The sequence below is a fragment of the Thunnus maccoyii genome, chromosome 14 (genome assembly GCF_910596095.1).
Source record: "Thunnus maccoyii chromosome 14, fThuMac1.1, whole genome shotgun sequence".
Lineage (NCBI taxonomy): Eukaryota > Metazoa > Chordata > Actinopteri > Scombriformes > Scombridae > Thunnus > Thunnus maccoyii.
The window spans coordinates 20986236-20995092 of record NC_056546.1 but is presented as its reverse complement, the minus strand read 5'-3'; the positions used below and the strand labels follow the sequence as shown (position 1 = coordinate 20995092).

The 8857-nt window shown below is 39.2% G+C and overlaps 1 long non-coding RNA gene across 1 annotated transcript; it reads left to right on the top strand.

Annotated features, from left to right (window-relative positions):
- The first annotated feature begins 6209 nt into the window (after positions 1-6209).
- On the top strand, positions 6210-8821 carry LOC121912103. The gene is made up of 3 exons (XR_006100015.1): positions 6210-6281; positions 6473-6522; positions 8157-8821. It is a non-coding gene; the product is annotated as an uncharacterized LOC121912103 (long non-coding RNA).
- The last annotated feature ends 36 nt before the right edge of the window (positions 8822-8857 follow it).

Below are 8857 nucleotides of genomic sequence, written 5' to 3'. Positions count from 1 at the left end.
TGTGTTTTTATAATCTGTGGATGTCCTGTTTACAGATCAAATACCCAACTATTCCCTTATTGGCTTTATATACTTTTTCCATCTCTCTCTCTTATACCATTACATAAAATTTAAGAAACATCTTGGTTCATATCAGCAAATCTAGTGAGCCAAAAACTCTCACTTCTGCAGGAACCATTTATCATTTATCAATGTGCTCTTTATTTAACCAATAAGATCCATTGCTGCATCATCTCAAGTTCCACTGAGGTGAGACTGAGGACAACACCCAATCACTGCAACACAGTGCAGATCATATTCCCGCAGTGACTTTCACACTATTCCACTGATTGACGTGTTGGTGGTGGTTACATGCAAAGAAGACAGCTAGCATAATCAGTCTACAGCACAACTCCCACAATATTGCCCCCTTACACACTGCTAAACAAATTGAACAGACCTTCACGTACCTGCCAATCTTAAAATAACAGTACTTTAACAACAAGGTTTATGCAATCCAGTGAGGACTAAAGCTAATCTGAAAGTGAAAGGATACTGACAAATTGTTAAAAACTAATGAACTTTAAAACTTTGACATCTAATAACTTTATAATATATGCTCAAGAAAACACAGATTAATAAAAATAATTAACCTAATTAGCCTCAACTTCCAGGACAATCAAAGGACCAATGTGTAAGATTTAGTGGCATCTAGTGGTGAGGTTGCAGATTGCAACCAAATGAATAGCCCTCCCGTCTCTCTCCCCTTACCAGTGTGTAGGAAAACCTATGGTAGCCACGAAACTCGTGAAAAACTCAAAAGGCCCTCTCTAGAGCCAGTGTTTGGTTTGTCCATTCTGGGCTATGTAGAAACATGGCAGTGCAACATGGTGGCCTCCATGGAAGAGGACCCACTCCCTATGTAGATATAAAGGGCTCATTCTAAGGTAACAAAACACAACGATTCTTATTTTCAGGAGATTATACACTATTAAAACATACTTATGAATATTATATTCCATTTCTGCCAAGTCTGTTCTGCTAGATAACACTAAATTCTACACACTGGACCTTTAAAGTATTTTTCCAGTTCATGTGTAGATACCAGAATTATCATAGGGCTGTTAACATTGGCGGAAAGGCAGCCTCTTATGGAAGTGCCGGATACAGTCACAATCAACAGATGGTGAATACTGCCTCTCCCCCCCCAGGGCAACAGTAAAATTGAGCTTGTGAAATCTGTCACAATCCATGGTGGTAAATGTCTCGCAGTTCCTGCAAATGCTAATGAAGCTCATGTGAGATCCAAAACTGAGCAGGGGTGGGCAGGGAGAAATGGAGTCCAATTTAAAAATGACACTGTGTGACAAACTCATCCTTCTAGAGGGCAGAGAGTTTTTTTCTGGCCTGCGGACAGACATTCACAAATGAGCGAGGCTCAAAGATGCCAGTGACATTCAGGTCGCCATTGTGTCCGTCTCCATTGAGACTCACCCCCAACACGTTCCATCAGAGGCCTGGATAAAAACCTGCCATTGCTGGCAAACACAAGCCCTCATTAGATGGGAGTATAGTGATGAAGTTAATTACATTGAGCTGCTTTTGACTGAAATGAATTTAAAGCAGTGGGGATGCACATACTGGACGTTCAAAAGACCAGCACTCAGCTGGAATTGAACTTGAAAAAGTGCCCTTGACATAAAGCCTTCAAAAAGAGTACTGATGTGACTTTGGTTTTATCTACAAATTAACATATTCGGTACCCTACTGCTTCTCATACACATATTGCACTCTTTATTCATAATTAGCACCAATGTTTCAGTCACCAGTTCAAGGTTTCAGCTCTATGCAGAATGGTTTATTGAATCATGTAAACATCAATGTTGAACTCACACGCTCGAGTGTGTTCACTGTAAACCCAATGTCACCAAACAACGAACAGATTATAATGTGACTATGTGCGGAGTTGATAGCATTGATGTAGAGCCCAATGACAAACAATATGTGGACTCTACGTCTCGTGACCATTGCCCTCCTAAGCACCACCAACCACAACAGAAGTATGCTATCTAGTTAACTGAGGCTAAATCCAAAACCAACAATCCACCTGATATGCATTTAGCCATGAAGCAGATACAGTATTTACTTATACATATTAAAATCACAAATTTATGGGTTGGAGAAGATAATCTCATTTTATGAAAGGTTATGTGCTGTGATAAGCAGATGGCCATTAGTGCATGGGTATGAGCTTTAACTGGCAATGAGTGCAGTTGAGTGTAGCAGCATAATGCAACAGGAGCTCAGCAGTTTAGATGAAACTAAAGTATGTGAACCACCACGTAGCTCTCTATTACAGAAACATATTTATTTGAATGGTGTCTCTTAAGCCAACAAACAATATCATTCTTTACTAGAGACCTCAGATTGCATCATGCCCTTTAAAACAGCAGCAACCTTCAGAGGGAACATGCCACAAAACCAATTCAGAAGGCCATGACGCTCAATCATGAGTGCACATATTTAATCACTACATAAATTAACAGCATAAAGGGCATCACAAAGCACATGCTTAACCCTAACCAGAAGAAACACGATAATTCACAATTAATACCATTGCAAATATTGCACATAGCTAAATGTGTATAGTAGTAGCAGCATAAGAGAAGAAACTAGCACTCAGCATACGCCTTGACATTACCCACAAGCAAATATTCAGGGCAGCAATAAAACAGACAGCAGCATATAGTTGGAGCATAATACTGTCTAAATGCACAGAAATGTATGCCTGTGACACCTTTCATAACAGGTGTCTGATTAAAATAACCAAGCTGAGAATTGTAGCCAACAGGGTACTATATTCCAGACATCAACAGAGCTTCTTCATGGCAGACACTTTGACATGTCAGAGAAGGAGCCGCACAGGTGTGAGTAACACCTTCACTAACGACTATCAGTTCTAGCTCTGCTACTGTGCTACTGTGTGTGTGTACTGTGCTGGCTCACTGGCATGACTTGCAGGGATACTTAACTAAATTGTCTATTTACAAACATTTGCATGTTTTTATGGTCCAAAGGCACCTAGTTACAATTGTACAAGCCATGGATGCAGCCCCTCTGTCTCACTCAGCCTGAAACAGGCTGTTTTGTGTCTGCTCATTGCCCCTCTCTTCTGATTGGCTGAATGTTTTATGAGTGACATACACCCAGGCCAACCACAGGTAACAGATTGTAGCACACAGAGCAGAAGAGAAGAGAGAAACTAGCATGACCATAAATGACAGCAAAATGACAGCAGAAATGATACACGTGCACATAAGTGCATATTTAGTTTCTTTCAGGGGCAGGGGGTCCCGTTGGAGGGGCAGGCTGCCCCACCAAGGTAAGGCAAGGAATGTATAGTTCATCACAATCTTAAGTGTAGGAGGACAACCGCTTGTTCTTTAATTCTGTTAACTAATCTTTGATTCTTAAGGAAAATAAGAGACAGACTCCCTGGATTCCTAAGTTTGTAAGAGCAAACCCTCAGCCTGCAGAACTGACCTTTGCAACCCTCCAAGTGGGGGTTTGATCGGACTCAACAGACTCAGAAAGACCTCCTAATAAACCATTTTGATAAGTTGAATTACAATAGCATGAAAAGCATGAAATGACCCCAAAGGCCACTTGGACCAGAGGAAAACAACTCCCACCTTATAGATGGAAGACAGGCTCTTATCACCAAAGCCATAAACTAATCCACATTCCTGAGGACTTCATGAAGCCCCTTTCAAATCTGAGACAAACCTGAAATTCATGTAAATTAAATGTCTAACCATCATGTAACTTATATCATGTTATTTGTCATGTAAATACATGAAAAACAGTATAACTTTCATAGGTGTATGACTATCTACTAAAGAGATAGAAGACTTAGATTGTATTATCCTTTTATGCTAACAGGTAACAATACTGCTCCTCTATTGACAAGAGTTAAATTCCCTTATGTGAAGAGTTAATGAATGTTTAATAACCATGTATCTGTATTTTAAGTGTTTAACTTGTGATCCATTTGCTTCATAAACAATCATATTTTAGTAGTTAAATTAGACAAGTAGTTTGGTTGAAAGAATGAAGCTTCTAAAATAATAGGAATGTGAAGATAATATTTGAAGGATTTGAGTTTAAAGTTTCTTTTATTGTTAAACAATAGTCACGTCGAATGCTTTTATATTATGAAGTAAGTTATGTCAACTTATATTTAAATATGTTTCTGAAAGTGAATATGGTTTAAGTTGTGTAAATAGTTCGAGAAAGTTGAACTAATGAAGGTTGTATGCTTAGACATCGTGAAGTGTTAATATGAAGGTTAATGTTTGTTATTAGAAGAATTGACTTATCATGAATCATGTAAATTGCTTAACTGTTTTTGAATGGTTTTATAAATATGATACAAGCTGACAGGACCGTTATTAATCAGAAATATCACGAATGCTTGGACTCTATGAAAAGAATGTGTTTACAGCTTTAATGTGAAATAATAGGCAACATTGACTTGAAGGGTGAGTTTTTGCATGTAAAAACTCAGAATTAGATTTCACCAAATTCCTTTACTTCAGGAGACGCAGGCTGCAAACCACCAGCCACACCTAAAGCCCCTAGAGCAAAGAAACTGAACATTCATCAATAATTCGGCGCGGGACCCTTTAGAAGACACCCAAACTCCTCCCGTTTTATTCTAACTTATAAAAACAGCCTCAAAGAGATTCCTCTTAGAGCTGGCCTCCAAGAACTCAAGAAAGCCCTTAAGACGTCTCTTTTGTTTTTCACCCAAATATATCCGTATTGAATCTTTTATTGCAACAAGTTAATTTGTTTCATTAGTAACATTTAGTCTTAAGTATTTCCACGTACAGTAATTTAATTTGAAGTAAACACGTACAGTATTTTATTTTGAAGTAGACGCCGCTGAAGACTTGATCGTAGTCAGACTAAACTTTATTCGACACTCAACTTAAGTTACTACAAGCCAACCAAAAGCCTGAATCTGCAACTTAAACCCTTGAAGAAGAAAAAGAAGAAGAAGAAGAAGAAAAAGAGGAGCGCTTGAAACTGCTCTCTGAGAGCAAGACTGCAACCCAGAAGTGAAGCCGGCCTGAAGACTCTGCCAGAGCAGCCTGAGACGGCTTGATTCTTCACCGATATTCAACGCCTCTGCATCCACTGAGATGCGCTACAGCCCACAGCTGATCCGGGCTCTTCCACTTCAACACCGCTGGTGATGCTGCGTCAAACAACGCTGGACCTGCCAAGATGACGCCTCTACCACAACAAGACACCTCAACAGTAAGGCATAACATGGCTTTGTGATCAAGGGTTGATGTCGAATAACGTTAAAATTAAAAAAATTATTTAGAGAAATTGAATTAGCTTTTCCCTTAGCATTAAGCCTCGAGTCACGCACTTCGAGCCACTCTTGCGGAATAATTTTCTTTATTAAATTTTTTATCATTCTTAGGCCTTATTTATTTATTTTACTCTCTTTTTATTTATAATTTTCTGTATATTATCTGTATATATTATATTATCTATGCCTTATCATGTATCCTCAAGACGTTTAGCTATTAATAAATGTCTTCATTTATCCAAAAAGTGTTTAGTTGTTTCTTTGAGCTGCAGTAAACAGAGGTCACTATTTGGGACAAGAATTTACGATTATGGGACTGATTCATTGATTAAACTGAACAAGGGTTAGTGCTCCCTCCTGGCACTAACAAATCCTAACCAAAAAGGAGGCGGTGCCCTAATGACGAAGTAATTCATTAATAAAGTATTAATACTCCTACATAAGGAAGGCCAAACAACTTTTTTTAAAGGAAGTCTCTGAATAAGGACCGAGCGTTTTGATACTTTCACAGTATTTATTTAGCACCTAGACCTGCTTTATAATCAACAAAGAAATGGAAGTCTCCCTTTCTAAAATATGTCCCCTTTAAAATGGCTTAAAGTCACCATAAAGACATCATCCTGTATGTAATCTGGTTACAAGCAACTCAAACCAACAGTCACTGCTAAGCACAACTACCTAAATCGGGCTAAGGCATTGCCTCGCAACATACAGTACATGTTAGCAAAAGCAGAAAATACTTAGCCTGTTTAAGTAATGCAGTGGTTTGACATCTCAGTGGAGAATAAATCTGTCCTGTCACCACATCAAGAACAGGACAACTCCAGCTTCCTCCCTAATCACATGCAGGCATTTGTGGCCTGCATGTGATTTGACAAATGGCTGCAAATAACACCTGGAGCAGCAGGTGGACTAGGTAAGCAAACACAATAGATCCTTTTCACAGCAGACATTTTGGAAAGCAGTACAGATGTAAATAATAACAGTAATGATGGCTCCATTCATTTAAATGTCCCAGAAAGCCATGTCAGTAATGAGACTGACTCACCTAATGCAGTCATGATTAATTTTTATTAATTCCACCTGTGTTCTTTCTGCTTTGACAAGTCAAACTGTCTGCTGTGAGGGTCTATTATCTCCTCCACAAAGCAATCTAGGTAAGTATTCTGATTGGGCTGTTGACAGCCAAGTGTGCATATGGTAGTGGCAGGTTTGTTTGTTTTAGCTGTTTGCAGATAATGCACAACAACAGGAATGTCTGAGTGAGAAGAGCGGCTTGAATGCACCGCCCGATTATGAAGGGGGTGTAGCAGAAAATAAAGTCAGGCGTGAGCATTGCACTTGGGTAGTTTATCTGAACTAGCTTGTATACACTGCCCTCCATTAAACTATGTAGATTTTTCATTTTCCAAGATGCTAATGCTGAGTATAATGTAAGTAAAAATTGACTTGACTTTACTTGTAATATACAGTGGTTGAGTATGAACCAAACCAGTAAAGCTGCGGGCTGACATTTGCACTTAAATATTCAGTCCAATGCTTTACAGATTACCTATATCCACACATGGGTGTGCAATATAGGGCAAACTCACCACCAGCATTATAAATGATCTGTGCTGATCTGTTGGCCTCTTTTCCAAAGGCCCTGTATGACAGGTTAAATTGGGAAGCAAGCCTCTCTGAAAGATGAAGTCTTGGTTTAACAAGATGTTTTTATTTTAGAGCAAAGCTTAATTTGTATCCAGGAAACTGACTCTTCAGGCAAAAGAAACTACAGGAGACGGGGAAGTTTTATGTTTGCCAGCCTAAAACAGATTTAATTATAAAATATTATATAAACATCATCAGGACCAATTTACAGCTACACAGAAGGTCGTGGATTAGCCCTCAAAACCTCTGAAGAAAAAGTGAATCATTAAATTTCTGTGGCTACTACGGGCAGGCAGAATGATCAAGATAGGCGCAAAAAAAAAGATTTAGCCCATCACCGGCTAAGCAATGAGAGAACTGACTAGGTCACGTTCACATGCTTCCAAAGGAGGAGGTAAACAAATTATCCTGTTATGTGCTGTCAATGACGGTGCGTATTAGGGCCGGAGAACCCAGTGGGAAATCACACAGAGTAATGATTAGAGATTCAAAGCCTACCAGTGGGTATGTGTGTCTGTGTGTCTGTGTCAGAGAATGAGCACTTCCTCTTAACCAGTCTGTGCCCAACAAGAGTTCTTGTCTATTTCAGACACAAACCAGTCAGTGAGCTTAACACGATATGGGATAGCAGATGAGCAGTGTTTTTCTAATTCAGCAGAGAGATACATTCCTAAACTTTGATTTACAACCACTAATTATTCTTATTTTCACTGAGATACAATTTAATGCCGGTGGCATTAAGGATTATAGACTCCCCCTCAATTTACATTCCCAAAGTATAGTTTCATCAAAAAAACGACACACTGAAGGCGTCACATATGGTACAGGAGAGGCAGAAAGGTTGAGATGTTAGCCAACTGCCTCAAGAAGGAACAAACTCACCAGCCCACACTGCACATGGCAATAGCTCGAACAATTACAACTTCTCAATCGCTAATAGTCGGTGTCTCATTTTGTCTGTTTGTATTGAACTTTTACTTGCAAAAATATTTGCAAAACATTAGCTTTGATGTAATCTGAAAATGTGGAAATTAACCTGTGGAAAATTAAACCCACAATTCTAATCTTCACTCCCAGACTCCCAGCCTCATTTTCAATACGTCAGGTTATGATTTGTCTACCTTTTGTGTTTTATTCACAGGAAGGCATGATACACAGTGGATGGCTTGAATGCTAATTAACTGTCTGGAGCAAAGAGAGAAAAACAACCCTTTCACATCCCTAAAGGCTCATCCTGGCTCAAACCTCACCGCTATGAGGTGCAATGTGGTTCTTCATTCGAGGCCAAATCTCCATCCTTCATGCTGGAGCAGACAAGAGGACTGATTGCACTATATTGCCCCCGTAATTTTCCATGCTGGATGGGGTCACTCAGCCAAGAAAAGGAGCAGACAGTCTTTGCCTCCAACTCTCAAGATGTGAATCAGACTCTCTCTCTCTCTCTCTCTCTCTCTCTCTCACGCTCTTCTTTCTCAGTGATGGAGCATGTTTAAACTATCCAAAATTTAAAGCAGCTCTCATACAATAAACAAGTATTGTCCTGGAGTGGACAATGTTGACTGGCAGGGGTAAATTTGTGCAGGTTTTAATTGTAGCAGAGGTTCATCTTGACCCCAGATATTGAGAATATATCTTTATAATAGTGAGTTCAGTACTAAGAATGGAATACTGATTCATGTGCAGTCCTAGAGAGTAAGAAAGAGGCTTAAAGCTAACATCAGAGAGGAGAGGAAAAGAAAGCCTGACAGAGATGAAAGGAAGACAAAATATTAGACATTAGAGAAGGCAGTGGAATGCATCAGAGTCTGAATTCTTTGTTTTCCCATGTTAAAAGCTCAACTA